The sequence below is a fragment of the Megalobrama amblycephala genome, linkage group LG11, assembly GCF_018812025.1.
Source record: "Megalobrama amblycephala isolate DHTTF-2021 linkage group LG11, ASM1881202v1, whole genome shotgun sequence".
NCBI lineage: Eukaryota > Metazoa > Chordata > Actinopteri > Cypriniformes > Xenocyprididae > Megalobrama > Megalobrama amblycephala.
Genome location: NC_063054.1, coordinates 21,791,492 through 21,809,460, shown reverse-complemented (window position 1 = coordinate 21,809,460; position 17,969 = coordinate 21,791,492). Strand labels below are relative to the sequence as shown.

The window sequence follows — 17,969 nt, the reverse complement described above, 5'->3', positions numbered from 1 at the left end:
ATTGTGAAACTCTTGTGAGAAGTGACCATCTTCTACATCACTTTTCGCATGAGTTTCACAATGCGCTTACATCACGCTTCACAACATACTGATTTTCACAGCATGCTGACAGTTGGCCGGAAGTGATGGTTTATAATTTAAAAAGTTAAAATATTCATATTTTTCCCCCCTCACACACACACACACACCTCATTTTACTTCAGGGTGTACTCACATTAGGCACGGTTGCCTTGAACCGAGCGCTTTTGTCCCCCCTCCCAACTCCCCTGCTGGCCTGCACTCACATTGCCTTTAACGTTCCGGGCCAGAGCACATTTACGTAGGGTTGCAAAGGGGCGGAAAGTTTCTGGTAAATTTCCGGAAACTTTCCATGGGAACTTAATCTGGGGAATTTGGAAACTTAACAGGAATTTACAGAAATTTACGGGAATTTATGGGAATTTATTGGAATTTATTGGAAATTTTTTAAAATTTATATAAATGTATAATATTTATATAAAATGTATCATATACAAACATAAATATAAACATTTTGTTTGGTCATAACATGAAATTTCTTTTTCGCATTCAATTAATTCTAATTAAGCAAATATGTAAAATAAATATTTTTATTGCAGCAATTGTTATGTGTTATTTATTTCAGTGTCACATGATCCTTCAGAAATCATTCTAATATGCTGATTTGATACTCATTATTGTCAATGTTGGAAACATTTGTCCTGCTTAATGTTTTTTTGGAACCTGTAATACTTTTTTCAGGATTCATTGATGAATAAGTTAAAAAGTACAGCATTTATTCACAATATAAATCTTTCCTAACAATATCACTTTAATATCACTTTTTTTAAAAAAAATCAATTTCACACATCCTTGCTGAATAAAAGTATTAATTTCTTTCAAAAAAAAAAAAAAAAAAGGGAACAAATTACTGACCCCAAAATGTTGACTGGTAGTGTATATTGTTACAAAATATTTCTATTTTAAATAAATGCTGTTCTTTACATTTTTATTCATCAAAGAATTCTGAAAAAAAGTATCACAGGCTATAAAAAATATTACTGAGTATCAAATTAGCATATTAGAATAAATTCTGAAGGATCATGTGACACTGAAGACTGGAGTAATGATGCTGAAAATTCAGCTTTGCATCACAGAAATAAATTATATTTGAATGTATATTAAAATAGAAAATTATTATTTTAAATTGTAGTTATATTTCACAATATTACTTTTTTTTTTCTGTATTTTTGATCAAATGTGCATGTTATGGACTGGAGGAATGCACAGTGCATGCAGGGGGTGTGGCCTCAATAGCCCTGCAGTAAATAGTGTGCTGTGTGAATGTCAGGGTAAAAATTGCATTAAATCTGGTTGTTTTAACCAAAATTATGCTGCAAGATGTTTTTTTCAACTACATTTAAGTACCCTGTTACAGGCTAACCTGCAATTTTGCAAATTTACTGTTTATTCCCATTAATTCCCGTTTATTCCCATTAATTCCCATGGAAAGTTTCCAGCTTTGAAAATTCACGGAATTTTTTTTTTTTGCAACCCTACGCTTACGTCATATGATGCAACAGAAAGAAATGCACTTTTGCTAATATATTTATCATTTATGCCGCGCAGTGATTTTCTCTTGCACATATCAGAGAATTATGACGAAGGCAGCTGACGTTAATGGAGGAATTTACAGCTTACTCGCAAACTACAATTCCTGTTCATCAAAGGTGAGAAGCAGTCCCGTTATAAACCCAAATACACTAGAATTAATTACATGAATTGATAAGTTTTCTATCAAAGTAGTAATAAAGATGTTTGCCGTCATAATGATAACAGTAGTACACACAAAAGTAGTAGCTGTTCTGTGTTCAAGCACGGTTAGCGCTCACACTGCATTCGAACCGCGCTCGAGCCCGCGCTCTTCCAAGCGGGCCAGGGCCAGCTAAACAAACAGCTCCCGGGCACGGAATGGAGCGATCACACTTGTCAAACGAACCAGGCTCGGGCACAGAGCGCCTAGTGTGAGTACACCCTCATCCACTGGGGTCGTATGGTTTGTTTTGCATGGTTATTAGAGGTGTGAATCTTCACTTGCCTCACAATTCAATTTGATTATGATTTAGAGGTTAATGATTCAATTATTACAAATTCTTTTAATAATAATTACTATTTTAATTTTAAAATCACAATAGTTTTGTTATTTTATCTTTGTTATTAAAAATAAGAACAAAGATGCAAATAACAAACAGTAGAAAAAATACAATATAAGAAAGAAACAAATCAAATTAACATTGCTTTACTTTTTTACATCTATTTAACAGATGCATTCAGTTAAATAATACAGAAATTGAATAATCAAATGTAAAAATAATCACTGCATAGGCTTTAGTGTATTAATTACAAATTAATTATTAAAGCTACAAAAGTTATTCAGTCAAGAAAAGTGAGTGATTACCTATTTTCTTTTGCTGTTTGAATAACATTAGTGACACAAACAGCAGCAGGTTTATTACAATAAGACCTAATGCACAGATCCAATATAATGTTACACGTCAGATTGCCTCCCACCCTAACTGTTTAAGTTCACTTCAGGCATAACTGACTATGTTTTCATGAATACTTGCCAAGACAGATATTTCGAAATAATTGTGTGTGTATTTGACCATTTAAGCGCAAAAAGCCACGAAAGAGATCTGAATTCACCCTTTGTCACAAGTTTGATTGACAGGCGATCTGACAAATCATGACAATGAATCTTGTGATTTTGTCCGACAAACAAACCAGACAGAGAGTTAATAAATTAACCGGTGGACTTGATAAATGGTATGTATTGATGTCTTTTTGTGGTTGAAACAGCATATGTTAATTCATGTTTACTACTAGGAGGAAAAGATGATCGGTTCAACATGCCGCTGGAACTGAGATGCTACAGTGATCTGTCACAACACTTTAAATAAGAAAACGGTGGCCAAAGTGAAGTCCATAGGTGGGGCTCACATCAGCACCGATGGCTGTCACAGTGCACCCATGTGCTTGTACTCGGCCCTTAGAAGCCTGCAATCTAGCCGAGCGTGCTGGAGAGGGGAAACAAAAGAGAGAGAGAGGGAGAGAGAGAGAGAGAGAGAGAAAGAAAGAGAGAGGCCCCAGATTCAAATCAGCACAGGAATGTCAGAGGGGAAACAGCATGAACAATGCTCAACACGTCTCTGGTACAGCAACACAAAGACCCATATGGGCTAAACAGGAAAACCAGCTTTCACGGTAAACTGAATACAAAACTGCTCCTGAATCAGTGCTTTAACGTCAGAGAGAGGCAACACTGAGAGTCTCTCTAGATATCGATTGGTTCAGGATCAGCTTTCGAACTGTGTGACGATGCAGTGATCTATGATCTACACCAGCGAGGCACCACATCAAGTCCTGCTATTGTATGAACACGCATCTCTGCTCGAGATCTCTTTTCTTAGGAAACAGGCTTTTGCTCAAAACCGTGTCGTTGCAGACTGTTCCTGATTCATGTTTCCTGTCTTGCACAGGATGCAGTTTTCGGCCACAAAATGTTATCTAACGATTCTTTTCTTTTGTGTTTTATTTACACCCCCTCAGTTTCTTCTTGTTCACCTGCAGCTCTGTTCATGGTCTTATTGGTTTTGGTGCTGATTGACACATCACATTTTTTTTTTTTTCTGAGGGGCCTGAGCCGTCATCAGTCAAGAATGTGAGAAATACATATAAGAGGTCAAGGATCAAACTTGTTAGACCGGTACATCCCCTTAACCCGAAAGTGACTTACAGTGGATTAACTGAACTACTCAAGACAGGAAAACACACATAGAACAACTCTGTGCATCCAAATATAACACAGACATCTTTGAAGCACATGATTGACAGTTGTCCGGCATCAGTCTTACATGGCTTTCACATGTTCAACAGATGACCAACCGACAGGAAGCTGTTACTTGCTGTTCTCTCACACACAGAGTATTTCTAACTAGGCCTTTACTCAACGCTAAACAAACTCACCTCATTCACCTCACTGGCTGACTCAGGGCTAATCTGTTGGTGAAACATCCCACACAGTTTCAACACTGATGAGAACTCTCTCTAGCTTCCGTATCTTACTGGGGCATCCAGCTTGCAACAAATTGCTTTTTAAATAGTGTTGATGTGGTATTCTCGATACAACTGTGAATAAGCCAATTGTAGGTTGATCCCACCCCAAAAGTGTAAAAATTTTGCCTGCGTAGCTTCATTAAAATGAATCACAGATGTGAGTTTGGGGGTGGGACTATCTGTTTGTTTGACCAATGGTAGACTCGCAGTGTTCTGAAAACCTGTTAAAAATCAACCATTATTTTTGCAATTCTATTTGGTGGAGCAATTACACATTTCATCCTTAACATTACAAAAAGTCCTGTTCACACCAACACGAATAGTCAGGCACATTTTCAGATAGTGTAGATGATAGGGCTGTAACAGTGGCAGTTTTTTTACCACCACGGTAATGGACCAACTACCAGCGGTGGTACAGTGGTTGGGGGTGTATATTTATTTTAGCATTTCCGTCAGTAGAACAACACACTACAGCCAGTAAAACATTGAAATTAATATCAGTAAATAATGGTAACCTAGCTAAATAATTTGAGAAAGTTAAACATTATTTAAAAAATATTTGTTTTATATTTCCCCACAAAGATGCGTCATATAGCCTACTGCTTTGAGAGGGATGTAGCACACGAACAGGAAAGATCTCCCTTTTCTAATATCTTTATATTTTCTACTTATGTTCCAAAGCAACTGACACTTGTTGTAAAAGATATGAAGAGCGAATTTTATCTTCTGCAGGGTCAAGACATTTAGGCTATGTTTGATTTTGCGCTGCCAGAGAAAGCGAAACTAAAATCACCGGCGTGTGTGAAATGAGCTATAGAGATAAACTTGACGCGCCTTACCAAGCTTAATAACATGCACATTTTTTCTACTTTACCACAGTAAAGAATGCAAATATAATAGGTCTAATTAAAAGTGAACCAAAGGAAGAAACGTTTATAATCGAAAATGGGTGAGACACGAGTGAAGATTTGGGAAAAGAAACAAGAGATTCAATGTCCAGTAAAATAACTATTGGAATATTGTTAAATTCGCTGAAAATAGGGTTTCCAGATCGCAAAACAGAATACAAAGCCGCCAAAGCTTATAATTAGGAGATCACGTACCTCTCATTCGTAATAAATCCAAATGTTTCCATGACATGACTGTAACAGTCAATTGCTAACCTATTATTTCTTTTGTAAACAAAGTTTTGTGCTTCACTCATGTCATAATATTCACGTAAAATAACATTCAAATACAAAAAAAGTGTTTAGGCGTATCACCGCCGGTGCTACTCAGCCACCGCAGTGACGTGGTTGTCAAGTTTACTGGCACAGCAAATATCCGTTACATCGTTACACAAAGTGCTTCTGACACTCTGACACTCAAGTTCTAACAATCACTTGTCATGGAGAAGAAAGGAACAGTCAAACAGTATTTACACAATTTCACACAGCTCTTTGAATTTTTGTATTCACTATGGTGTTTATCAAACCAAGTACAGAGACAAGACAGCGGGTTCCAGATTCTTCCTCTGCTATTCACTGTTGCTTAGCAAATCAGTCTGTTCGTAAGCGCCACCAAGTCGTAATTTTATGTAACAGCAGCATTCTGGGCATGTGACCAAAAGCACAAATCTTACTGGTTGTTCAGACTTCTTCCCAGTGCGATGTAATACAGCTAAGAACACCAATAAATTCTGTTGCATTAATGGTATGCAAATGTTTGTGTGAGTCTGAGCAGTTGCATTAACAGCCGTTCATTCTAATTAAATGTTACCGCACCAATTTTGCACCAAACACTCTTGGTATGAACAGGCATCAACTGGATACTAGGCTTGCTGCGATAGTCGGTGTTACTGGTGTTCAGCCGCAACACCGTTACATTATTAAATCATCATTATTATCATCATTATTAAAACCTGCATTCCCCAGACCGGACGGACAGTTGCCTGGCCTTACAGAAGAGCTCAATGATAAAATACTGGAGAGGGATCTTATTAACTCCAGCCCATGGGTCGTCACTACCTGGGGTCAAACCTGCAAATGTCAAGGAACCAACCTCAAAATCCAGGCTATGACCAGCAGTTCTCAAGCCTGTGACTCACATCTGACTAATGATGACCACAGAAACACTGCACTGTGGCTACCATTGTTTGATTATTCAGACTTCCCAAAGGATTTTTTTTTTGTCCTGCTCTTTACAGCGAGACCATCTGCACAGACTCAGACGATTGTGTTTTTTGATGAAGCAATCTGTAAAGCAGTATGATGTAACAGTAATACTGCAATTTTGACTTTACTCAACATGATTCTGCACAAGCCACAGTCCACAAAAACTCCCAGCATGTAACCATCCGCATATCCTATTTCAAATGCTGCTAATGAAATCATGTACTTTAGTTATGAGATAATGAAATGGATTCAGGTTTAATATTTTATATTTATATTATAGTTTCAGAACTATTGAGAAAGACAAGGTTAATAACAGCCCGAGAACACAAAATATACAGTCAGTAGACACAAATCCAGAAGAAAAGGTGGGGCAGACATACCCGAGGGCCATAGAGCTTAGGGAGGGAGGTTGTGTCAAACTGAGCGGTGAGCCAGCAAGGTCAGGTCACGTCAATCTGAGGGGGGAAAAAAAAGGAAAAAAAAAAGTTGCATTAGTTCATTAGGCAGCAAATGAGCAAGAAAAACATTCAACCAGCATAAAGGGATCAGAAACAAACCCACTTGCTCAAATGTGTCACATGGACATGTGCTACATGACAAGTACAGTACAGCACAGCAATTTTAGATGTGAAAATGGAAGTTGCATTCCTGTCTTTTCCTCTCAAACATAAAAAATGTGTGCTTGAGGGCAATGGGCCGCCCAAACCAGGTTTGGCAGCATCTGACTAAACCTGAGCCAAGACTGCAGGACTCTTCCTAGGTGGTAAGTTACAGATTATCTTCCACCATTCCTCCCTCCACCCAGCCATTCATCCATTCGTCCAAACGGCGGTTACGTAAACTTGGTTGCACACTATCCCCTATACACAAGCGCAGAAAGGTCCGCCACAGCTAAAACAAAAACCACATGGGCTGCCAAAGACCTATTTATAAGAGTGTTAAGTGTTAGGCAGACTACCTGCGTCTCATTAGCTATAATTACTACTCAGGGCTCTTGCTGTGCTCAATGACACCACGGCTCAATCACTGGGGTGGATAAATGTGCGTATTTACACCGTACATTAAAAGAGCCAAACAAACACCACACAGCAAACCCAAAAGAAACAATTTGTGCTTTTTCTCTCTGTCTGTCTTTTAAAAGCCATTATGTGTTAGTGAAACAATCTTGTGGAGAATCTCTGCAAACACTCATACGCATATACACATGCTGTAATCAGGCTTTCATGACATAACCAACTGTGTTTATTAGAATTAGGGATGCTCCGATGGATCGGCCTATAATCGCACTCTATGACTCGATCGGTAGTCACTAAATTTGGCCGATCTCATGAAGCGATCGCAATCTGATTATGTAAAACCGCCATCGACTGGCACCAGTACATGCACTTGTAAACAGTATACAGATGACGTTCTTCTTTCTTACTCTGCAAAACATTAGTAAGCCATAGTAAATTGCACATCTTTATTTATAGCAGGTTGTCTCCATTTAAACGAGCACACACACAACGTAACGATGAGTAGATATTAAGAAAATCCTGACAGAGCGACATGACATGCTGCTTGGCTAAAGTTATAGGACTTTCGAGATTCGATTGTGTCAGAGATTGTATATAATAGGGAGATAAGAGGGTCTGTATCTCTTACCACTGGAGAAAGCGTAACGGCTAACTTAATCACGTGCGGCACCTCTCAGCCTATCGTGTAACGGCAGTGACATCAGTCGCAACATTCCCTAGTCTGCCTTCTCTTGAAAAAATAAATTTTTATCAAGCTAAAATCTACATATAGCTCCCAAAGAAAGTACTGTTTAGTGTAAAACATGCTGAAGCTGATTAGCAAACAGGCTGTCGATTAATTAAATGATTAGCTATTTCCCCACAAAAGCCGTTTAATCAGCATAGTGAAGCCTCTCATCCATTGACATCCGTTAAAAAAAAAACGGCCTCTGGTCTCCACCGCCGGGGGCGGAGCGTTAGCATTAGCCGTTACGTTTTTTTGGCTAAAGGTTGCAGGCTTGCCTTCTGGTAGATTTGATTGTGTTGTGATAATGACACAATAGCCGCTTTTCCACTGTCGGGCCAGTGTGAGCCAGGGCTAACAGTGTGCCGGGCTGGGTCTATGGCCACAGACCTTAGGCACCGAGGCCAAAATCAAGTTGCGTTTCCACTGTCGGTCCGCTAGCTCCGCAGCGCTGATCTAAAAACCGCCCTTAAACACACCTCCCTTGATCAAACGTCACACAACCCAACCCATTTCAGCATGTAGACCATCACCTGACTACGATTAGCTCCGCCTTTCACCTCGACCGCGCCTCAAGCCCCAGCTGGCCCGCATTGGACCAAGGTTTTCGGCGGGCCGAAAAACCCGTGCCTTTGGCACCGAGGAAGTACCGAAGAGGCACGATCAAGCCCCGGAAGTGACAGTGGAAACCGACCGGCCCTGGCACACACTAGCACGCCCGCCTTTGGCCCGGCAGTGGAAACGCGGCTAGTGTTTTCCAATGTCTAGGCCTGTCACGATAACTACTTTTTGTTGTGTGATATATTGCCCCAGAAATAATTGCGATATGCGATATTATTGTCATTGTAAGACCATTTTATGCTACTGAATATATAATCATAATATAACAGCATAATGCAAGTAGGTCTACACACTTTCAAATGACAATGAACTTAACTCTTAATAATATTTAGATACTGGAATTGAAGTGTCAAAAAAATTATAATGTTGAATAAAAAATAAATAAACCTTTGCTAACAAAAACTGCAAAACAACAAGTAGAAAAAAAAAAACTTGCAAATGCACAAAAGGCACTTATATGGAGATTTTCCATCAACAGGTTTTTCCTTGACCTTATTTTCTCAGAAAAGTAAGGGTGCACGCTTTTGTCAGATGTCCATATGAACAAAGACACAGATTTAGCAGTCAGAAGATTGTGGAAAGAGCGATTCAAAAACAAGACGAGTAAACTTAGAAGCATATCATTTCTCCATCGTTTTTGATTTTTGTTCTCTTGGTGTAACTATGTTGCAATGGTGGATGCACTATTTTTCTTCTCCAATCCTGCCCAGCGAATGTCCCATTGATGACATGATGTTGGGTAGAGTATAGAAAAAAATCGAACTCAGTCATCCGCGTATACGCTGTAAGTATACGCTGAAAGATGCACAGACACGACTGAGAGCGAGATGCATCCAGGCGAAGAAAGTGAAGTATACCTGGGCCTTTACATATCACTTATATACAGCTTGAATGATTGGGATCGCCATCTGCCGATCATGATAAGAAATTGTTAGTCGGTACCGGCTGCAAAAATCCTGATCTGAGCATCCCTAATGAGAATACTTGGCACAAAAGGTATTTTGAGATGATTTTGTGTGTATGTGTCTGTTTAAGCGCAAGGACATGCAAAAGAGAACTCAGTTTGGTGTTTCAAAACGTATCTGAAACGCTGCTCTCTGTGTGCGCACAGAAAATTGCACATGTGTACCAAACTGATTTCTTTCATGTGTTTTTGCACTTGAATGTTTAAATAATAAACTGTCACTCTGTGATGGTTAAACTTTGCAATTAATCCACAAGTCACATGTGTGTCAAACCCTGGGATGGGGTCTGTGCAGATCACGGATCAGCTAAGATCTGTTACATCTAGTAACGATAAATTGTGAATTACTAAAAGATGCTATAACTTTTTAACTTAGTTTAATCTGAATAATCAATTACTAATTTAGATTAGAGTACTTCCTGAAGCAGATGATTAAAGAAAGCAGGCTGCAGTAGCAACTATCAGCCAAGTACAATGACACACACACACATTCACAACCAATCTTCCCCTTCTTAGGACACACGCGAGATACGAATAGTTCATCTAACTTCCTGTTACACCCAAAACAGCCACAAAAAAAAAAAAAAAAAAGAAAAAGAAAAAGAGAAAAGAACTAGACACTCACCAAGCTTCACCTTCAAATATCTCACTATACACATATACTCACTATATATAGCCTATATATACACACACGCACACATTTACAAAAGGCTTCACGTCTAAGACCCGCAAATATTCTCACACAGAAGCATTCACGTCTCACACTTACATACACACTTTTCTTTCAAGTCATTAAGACAGTCTTTATGAGTGATAAAAACCCCAACAGAACACACAGACACATAGAGCTACTTTCCCAGGACAAGGAGGGGCTTGTTTTCTTTGGCAAGGCCAAGGGCCAGAGCCTGAAGCCAAGCAGTAACAGAGGAAAGACAGAGTGTCCAGAGAGTTAACTTGAAGAAAAGAACACACACCACAGAACAACAGTGTAGGAACACCTAAAAATAAGTGAACTCATCCACACTTTTTGACTATAGACTGCTAGACTAGACAGATATACACACAACCACAATATACCAGTTTGGAAGGTGGTGATTTTATTTCCTTGGGTCAAATGCCATTCTAAGCCTTGCAGTTCTCCTCAAAGTCCACACTTTGGTGACGCAGCGATGCACGGGCTGTTGGGTAGTAGTCTGCCATGAAGACACAATGGTTGAGAGAAGGAATGGGCATTTTTGTATATTTTTCATTTCGAGTTCTGATAGGTCTCAAAAACGAGTATTTGGGGGAGGGCATATACATCATGGTGATAATGAAAATATTTTAATTAAAACACTGTTATGAAAATAATGTTAACAAATAAAAATATGGCATGAAAATATGTCTATCAAAATATGAAAATATAACTAGAAAAATAACTGAAAAGAAATCAATAATGCATCAATGTTTTCGAAATATAAATATCAAAAAAGGAATGAGGTGAAGCTGAAGAGTGAATGAACACTAGTAAACTGTAACCCGTTCTAAATGACACGTCCTATATGAGATTAATCAGATATACTAGATACACAACATAAATGTAACATTAAAAGTTGTATCTGCACACAAGGAAATGCAAGAGCAATCAATATTTTTATATTGACATATAAAAATCTCAAGTACAGCATAGTAAAAGCATTGTTTGTTTTATTTTTTTTGCCCTGAGAGAAGGTGAGACAGGGGCATGTAAATTTCAATGATGACTGCATGTGGTGCAATAATGACAAGAGTCCCGCTGACTGATCTGGACAGCAGATCACTGCCTAGAGGGGAAATCTTTCTGTCAAACTCCCATCTATACACGCCCAAGAATGGGGAAGAGCAGTGTCTGACAAATAAAAACAGGTCTATCCGTTTTTAAAGAGGTGACAGAACAGGAAGTGTTGATTAAGATATACACTGACTTAGAGGTGTGACAAAACATGTGAGATCAGACAGCTAAATTTGAGTCATTTCCTTTTTTCCTGAATGCAGTGAATAGTGATGGGCACATTCTATTTATTTTTTCCACAAAGCATAAAAAACAGGAACAAAATTTAACAAAAATAATGATTTTATTCAACAATTTCCTTTCTACCCTGTTATTCTCCTACACAGTTTACATTGAAAAAACCCTGCAGAGCTTCCGTGTTCTATGTCAATACTGAGCCGGCGTTGTGATGCAAACATGGAAGCGCTGCACTGCATTCACTATGTCAACTGTGCAGGAGACTGACAGGGTACAAAAGAAATTGTTGAATGAAGTTATTAATTTTGTTTTGTTTTTGTGCACAAAAAGCATTCTCGTCGCTTCACAACATTAAGGGTGTTTTCACACTTGGTCCTTTTCAGGGGTCTGAGCGTGGTTCGCATGATTTTTGGCCTATAAGTGAACACTCCAAACGATCTAAGACCCCTTAAAAACTAACCGAACCGAGACCATCTCAGGAGGTGGTCTGTGTATGGTTCAACTGGCTCCTTTTTCACTTGGTTTACCACTTGGTCCACTTAAAGGGGTCTGAGTTTGGTCCTTTTAAAGAGGGAAAACACCACTGTAGTCAAGTTGACTATGTTAACAATGTCTTAACTACATTTCTGGACCTTGAATGTGGTAATTTCGTTGCTTTCTATGGGAGAAAAAAAACTCTCGGATTTCATCAAAAATTTCTTAATTTGTGTTCCGAAGATAAATGAAGGTCTTGTGGGTTTGGAACCACATGAGGGTGAGTAATTAATGACAGAATTTTCATTTTTGGTTGAACTAATAGACATCTGCAGGAGATAAAAATGAGCTCATAAATGATAACAGTCATTTTCTTCCATACAGCACCTTAAACGACAATGCAAATGAGCTCTAGAGAACATAAAACAAACTCATTCTTCCCATAAGAGCTGATAAGAAACCTTTATAGACCAACGTTCAGACACACATATGCAAACAAAATGCTATGTTGCTAAGGCCAAGCTGGTTGAAGAAAATGAACCAGCCAACTAGGTCACTGCTCTGACCTTCAACCCTGAAACTCTCCTATACCAAGATTAAACTTTTAGATTCTCTCATTTAGACTATGGCTACGGCTTTGCTTTTACCCAGAGAGTTGTGCAAGTCATTTTATGATTAACAAAACAAAAACAAAAAACATGTAGACTGACAGACAGATTATAGGTTGGCAACAACTGCTGACTGCATTAGGGAGAGAAACAGTTCAGTCTGCTTTCATCTATCCTTTGTAAATCTCCCTCTCTCTCATATACTGATATTAGTAAGAGTAATCCCATGTCCTTGTCTTTACTATGGAGAAAGAACCAGACGGCAGAGCTCATGCAAGCATGCATGAGATCAAAACATGAGCCACAGGGATTAATTATGGGGGGGGGGAAATGCCACTCTGTTGGGCAGAGAGGAAAATGACTGGTCAGGGTCGGACAGAACCGGCAGCCTGGGCATTAATAATGCACTCTGTTCCCCTTCGCGTGCTGATAGAGTTTCCCCTACTGCAGTACTTCACACCAGCACCCAATGCAAACTTCAGCATATCACATCAGAGCTCAACAATACGGTGGACCGATGCTCCAGGCCAATTGATAAATCAGATCAGAACTTTATGACCAATTTCTGCAGAGCTTTTTTTTTTTGTTCAACTGAGCAAATGCATGCAGATAATCACATGGTAAAGTGCATGTGCAATGCAAAACCCAGCTGTCAATCTTGCCAGCTTATCCATCTATGAATTCCTAGGATTTGTCCCAAACAGATTACATTTTTACAAATAACCGTAACGTCATTTGTCCTCACTTATAACAGAGTCTTTTATCTAGAAGAATGCTGTGTTAATTTTCTTGGCAATCTCAGCAAGACAGCTGACAGCAGATCTGCGGTGTCACAACTGCGAGCTCTAAGCACAGTAGGCGTATAGAAAATATGGTCATGACAGTCATCCGCAGCATTCGCCGGTCCGCCGAATACAAGACTCTGTGTAAGTTCACTTAGCAAATGCAGTTACGTAACACTGCTGAAGGGCACAAGTGGCCAGGGGCAAAAAGATGTCTGATTATTTCATTTCTTCTGGGAAAAAAGATGGGCCATTAAAATGCCCCTTTCATTTGTGGTAAAATCCAGCTCTGTAAGGTCTGAGTTCCAAAATGCCCACATGCATTAATTTGCCACCTACACCAGACTATCCGGCCACACTCCTACAAGACCCTTTATACTGCACCAAACAACAGATGACTAGAAATCAAAAGAATCACTGTTCTGGTTTCTTGTTTCATTCTTACATGACAAAAAAAGTAAAGCAACAAGGTTCTCACGAGAAAAAGATGTGAGGAACATGTCATGCAAACAAGCATGACATGTCTGTAGTGTAAACTGGCCTATATCATGTTTTCTAATTGAAGCTGCTGTTATTATGCCCTTAATAATGTATTAAACAAGAAGAGGGTGTTCATGAGGGTGTAAAAACACTGCCACCTCAGGCACATTTAGATTAAAATTAGGGTGGAGTCGCCGTAAACCAATTCATCCCTTTCCCCTCCCTCCTAAATGACAAAACGATCCCATGGGATTAAGACTATTTTGCACTGTATATCTCTTTCATTTATTTGGAACTAATTAGCAAGGGGCATTAGTTACAGTGATGTGGCAATTATTGCGAACACATCTTAAACAAGGTAATTTACTAGGCTATCAATGCAAATAGCAAAGTACAGTTAGTTGATTTTAGTTTCGCTTTCTCTGGCAGTGCAAAAACAAACAGCCTAAATGTATTGACCCAGCAGAAGATAAAATTCGCTCTTCAGACCTTTTATAACAAGTGTCAGTTGCTTTGGAACATCAGGAGAGAACATGACGATAAGAGAAAAGAGGTGGTCTCTTTCCTGCTCGTGTCCTACATCCCTTGCAAAGCGCAGAGCGGTACATGACGCATCTTTATGGGGAAATATAAAACAAAGGTTTTTTTAAACTAATATTTCACTTTCTTATATTATTTAGGTTACCATTATTTACTAATATTTGTTTCAATTCGTTCGTTTTACAGGCTGTAGTGTGTTGTTCCACTGACAGAAGTACTTAAATGAACATGTTTGTTATGAAATTAATGTTTGTAACAAATCTTGTTTATTATTTTTTTTATATTTCAAAATGTACCTATATATTACACACACACACACAATTATATACGCTGCTGTTCAGATGTTTGGGGTCAGTAAGATTTTTTTTTTTTTTTTTTTTTTTTGCCTCTTATGCTTACCTAGGCTACATTTACTTGATCAAAAATGCAGTAAAAACAAAATTGTAAAATATTATTGGGTCATTCTTGTGTCAAATCAATCAAATTTCCAAAACTTCCTTGGCTCAAATCGTTGATTTTGTTAATAATGTTTCTGAATAAAGATGGATATAAATAGTGATGAAACTCAAAATCTTAAATGTCATGGATTAATATTTATCGAGTAATCCACTATTCTGTAGAAAGGGGTAAAAAAAGACAATTTGTAATAAAAATGACTTTAGAAAGATGGCAACATTTTATGTGTACACTAAGATTGGTAGGTCTATTAGTACAATCCGTTGACTTTGGCAATCTTTGTTGCATTATATGCCAACGGTGACAGTTCAAAAATGGGAAAAGGCACTTCTTTTTGTTTTTTGCCCAAAGTTTGCATGTCTGTAACTCAAGAAGTATTAAAGATCTCTTAATATCCTTTTATATTTTGGTTTTCATCACTTTTCATTTGGCAAGCATACATTTTTAATTTATTTAAGGGCCTACAGTATGTGGTTCAATTGCAGAGATACTGGGATCTCAATATGGCTCTAAATTGTAGTAAATTGTTAAATAGTACAGTAGTCAAAAACCAAATGTGGGTCACTTTTCATATAGCTGATATTTTTTCTTTCAAAATGGAACAGCTAAAGAACAAGTAATGTTGAAACTAGAAATGTTTCTTGTTTTTATTTTATCAAAACAACTGCGACATACCTGTCTGACTGCCAAAATATTGTTTTTCCAAAGTTTGTGTGCCTGTTTTATATTTTTACCTATTTTAAAATTCAATTAATTCCTGTAATAGCAAAGCTGATTTTTTTTTTGTATTGTAACAATGTAAATGTCTTTACTGCCACTTTTTTTTGTAATTTAGTACTGCCACTTTTAATCAATTCAATGCATCCTTACTGTATACAAGTATAATAATCTTTTTAAAAATTCTTTCTGACCCCACTTCTAAATGGTAGTGTATTATTAAATTAATTAATTATAATTACTTAATTTGAAATTTAAAAAATAAAAAAAACCTTGTTTACATTTAATTTATTAATATTTATTCTAATACTTTTTCAATTCTATTATTTTTTGGCATCAAAAATAATGAAATTTCACTGCTACTGGTATCGACTATAAAATGATATGGTGACAACTCTATTTAAAAGAGTTCTGATGCCAGATTTCACTTGGAGCATGCAGAGATTTCAGATTAAAATACATCTCTGTGCATCAAGATTTAGAAACATTAACTGAAAGAAGTATTTAACACCAGCGCAACATCCTCTCTGCTGTTTACAAGAGACACACTACTACCATAACACTCAGAGCAGCATGTTCACCAGTAAGCAGGAAGAGTTCACACTCCTCTCAAAGCTGTGATCATCAGGACTGTGAACTCTTCTCTGCTCGCTGCTGAACATGCTGCTCTCTCACCAAATGCTGAGAGGCTGGCTGGGACACTAGAGTTGTTAACATCATTTATGACTCATGCACATGTTTGCATAAGGCACGCAATAAACATCAGTGAGCCTTTCAAGTGACAGATTTTATTAGATGGACAAGATAAAGGGAAAAGAGGTAGTCTGTATTGAACAAAGCCAATTCTGCAGATGAATAACTCCATCACTAACAGCTTTTGGGGGTTTTAACTACAATTTCGTACTTGTTCTACTAAAGGAAATGAAAGAGAACGCAAATTAAAAATCGTTTATGTTAATCTGGTGGTTTCAAACAAGTCGAGAGTTGTCAATGAACACGACTTGGTGGGTTTTAAACCCAGCTTAGTAACATCCTGTAACTAATACCGCAGATCTTTATATGATGACTGATGTTTCCACCAAACTACAATTTTGCAACTGTCTCCCTTCAGTCAAGCTTTTATACGTTTCCCAAAAGACAAGGTTTTTCTGATTGGTTAAACGCAGTGCTGTCTCACAAAACTCCAAAAAGTCACATAGTGGCCTGTGCATTATGCTTCATATGCTCTGGTTAACTCATGTACGTCACCAATGATGTCTAAAAACACTGTCTAGGTAGGCAACTCACTGGGTTTTGTGACACAGCCACTGACTCCACTCATCTTCGCTTCAAATACAGGTCAACATAACATAACTTGACTACCAACTGATAATATCCCGCGAAGGAAAGTGCATCTGTTAAGACAACAGATGAGAGTTAAAAGTGAGAGTTGGCTCTGTCTCGGTCTTAAATTAGACGTCGGTTATTTAAGGTTAGTCAAACAGAATTCGGCCCTTCTTACCTTTTTAGAGCAGCTGCGCTTTTCCTCGTCAGTTAGCCTGCTCGCGCTAGCGCTGAAACCCCGATGACTCTTCTCTCCAAAAGATGACGAGACCAACTCGAGCCTTACAAAAACAACATTTTACATCCGCTGACCTCTAACGTTCGATCTTATAGCTAATCTTCTCGGTCTTTTTTCGCAAAACACCTAAAAACTCGACGAATGACAACGTGCCCACCTCCCTGTCCATCAGATTGGAGCAGCGCTGGCTAACGGCTTTGACAATCCGCTCTTCTGATAGGGGAGCTGCGGTGTCAAGATTGCGGAGCTAAGCCCCGCCCCGCACTCGAAGCGATGAATGCACTGTATTCACACGCTTAACAAATACATCATTCTATTCGCTGATTGAGCCATCAATCAATACATACTGCTACTGGATTGGCTGTAGCACAAGATTCTGTGATAATTCCCTCGGTTTGTCAAAATATAAAATGTCAAATTTCATACACTGAGTATTTAAGTACATAGACTAGAAAAATCAATACTTTTAGATCAGCCCCCTTTGCTGTTCGTTGTTTATGAGGTTTGGTTTTTCGTTGTGAGGTCAGTCATTGATGATGCAATTAAATGGCTATTGACATAACACTAAAAGCGATTAAAACTCATATTAAGGGTAATTTTATGATTTCTCTCAAGTTGTCTAAATCATTTCGCAAACATCTGTATCTGTTCAGTTCCAATCTAATCTCTTTTCTTTCTCTGTTCAGAATACAATATTAGTATTTATTCAGATAAGCTAAAATTACTTTTCTAAGTTACTTTTACACGTTTACATGTACATACATGTTTTGAGA

General features: G+C 38.1%; 1 protein-coding gene across 6 annotated transcripts in view; it reads right to left on the bottom strand.

The window, feature by feature from the left end:
• Window positions 1-17,423, bottom strand: part of fryl (furry homolog, like) — a 120,139-nt gene extending 102,716 nt beyond the window's left edge. For 3 of the 6 annotated variants that reach the window (XM_048206703.1, XM_048206704.1, XM_048206702.1), the window contains exons 1-3: window positions 17,137-17,423; window positions 10,669-10,784; window positions 6,647-6,721 (exon numbers count right to left, since the gene is read on the bottom strand). The gene's annotated coding sequence lies outside the window, so the exon portion shown is untranslated. The remainder of the gene's footprint in view (window positions 1-6,646; window positions 6,722-10,668; window positions 10,785-17,136) is intronic. The other 3 variants (XM_048206700.1, XM_048206701.1, XM_048206698.1) reach the window with 1 other exon arrangement.
• Between the last annotated feature and the right edge of the window lie 546 nt (window positions 17,424-17,969).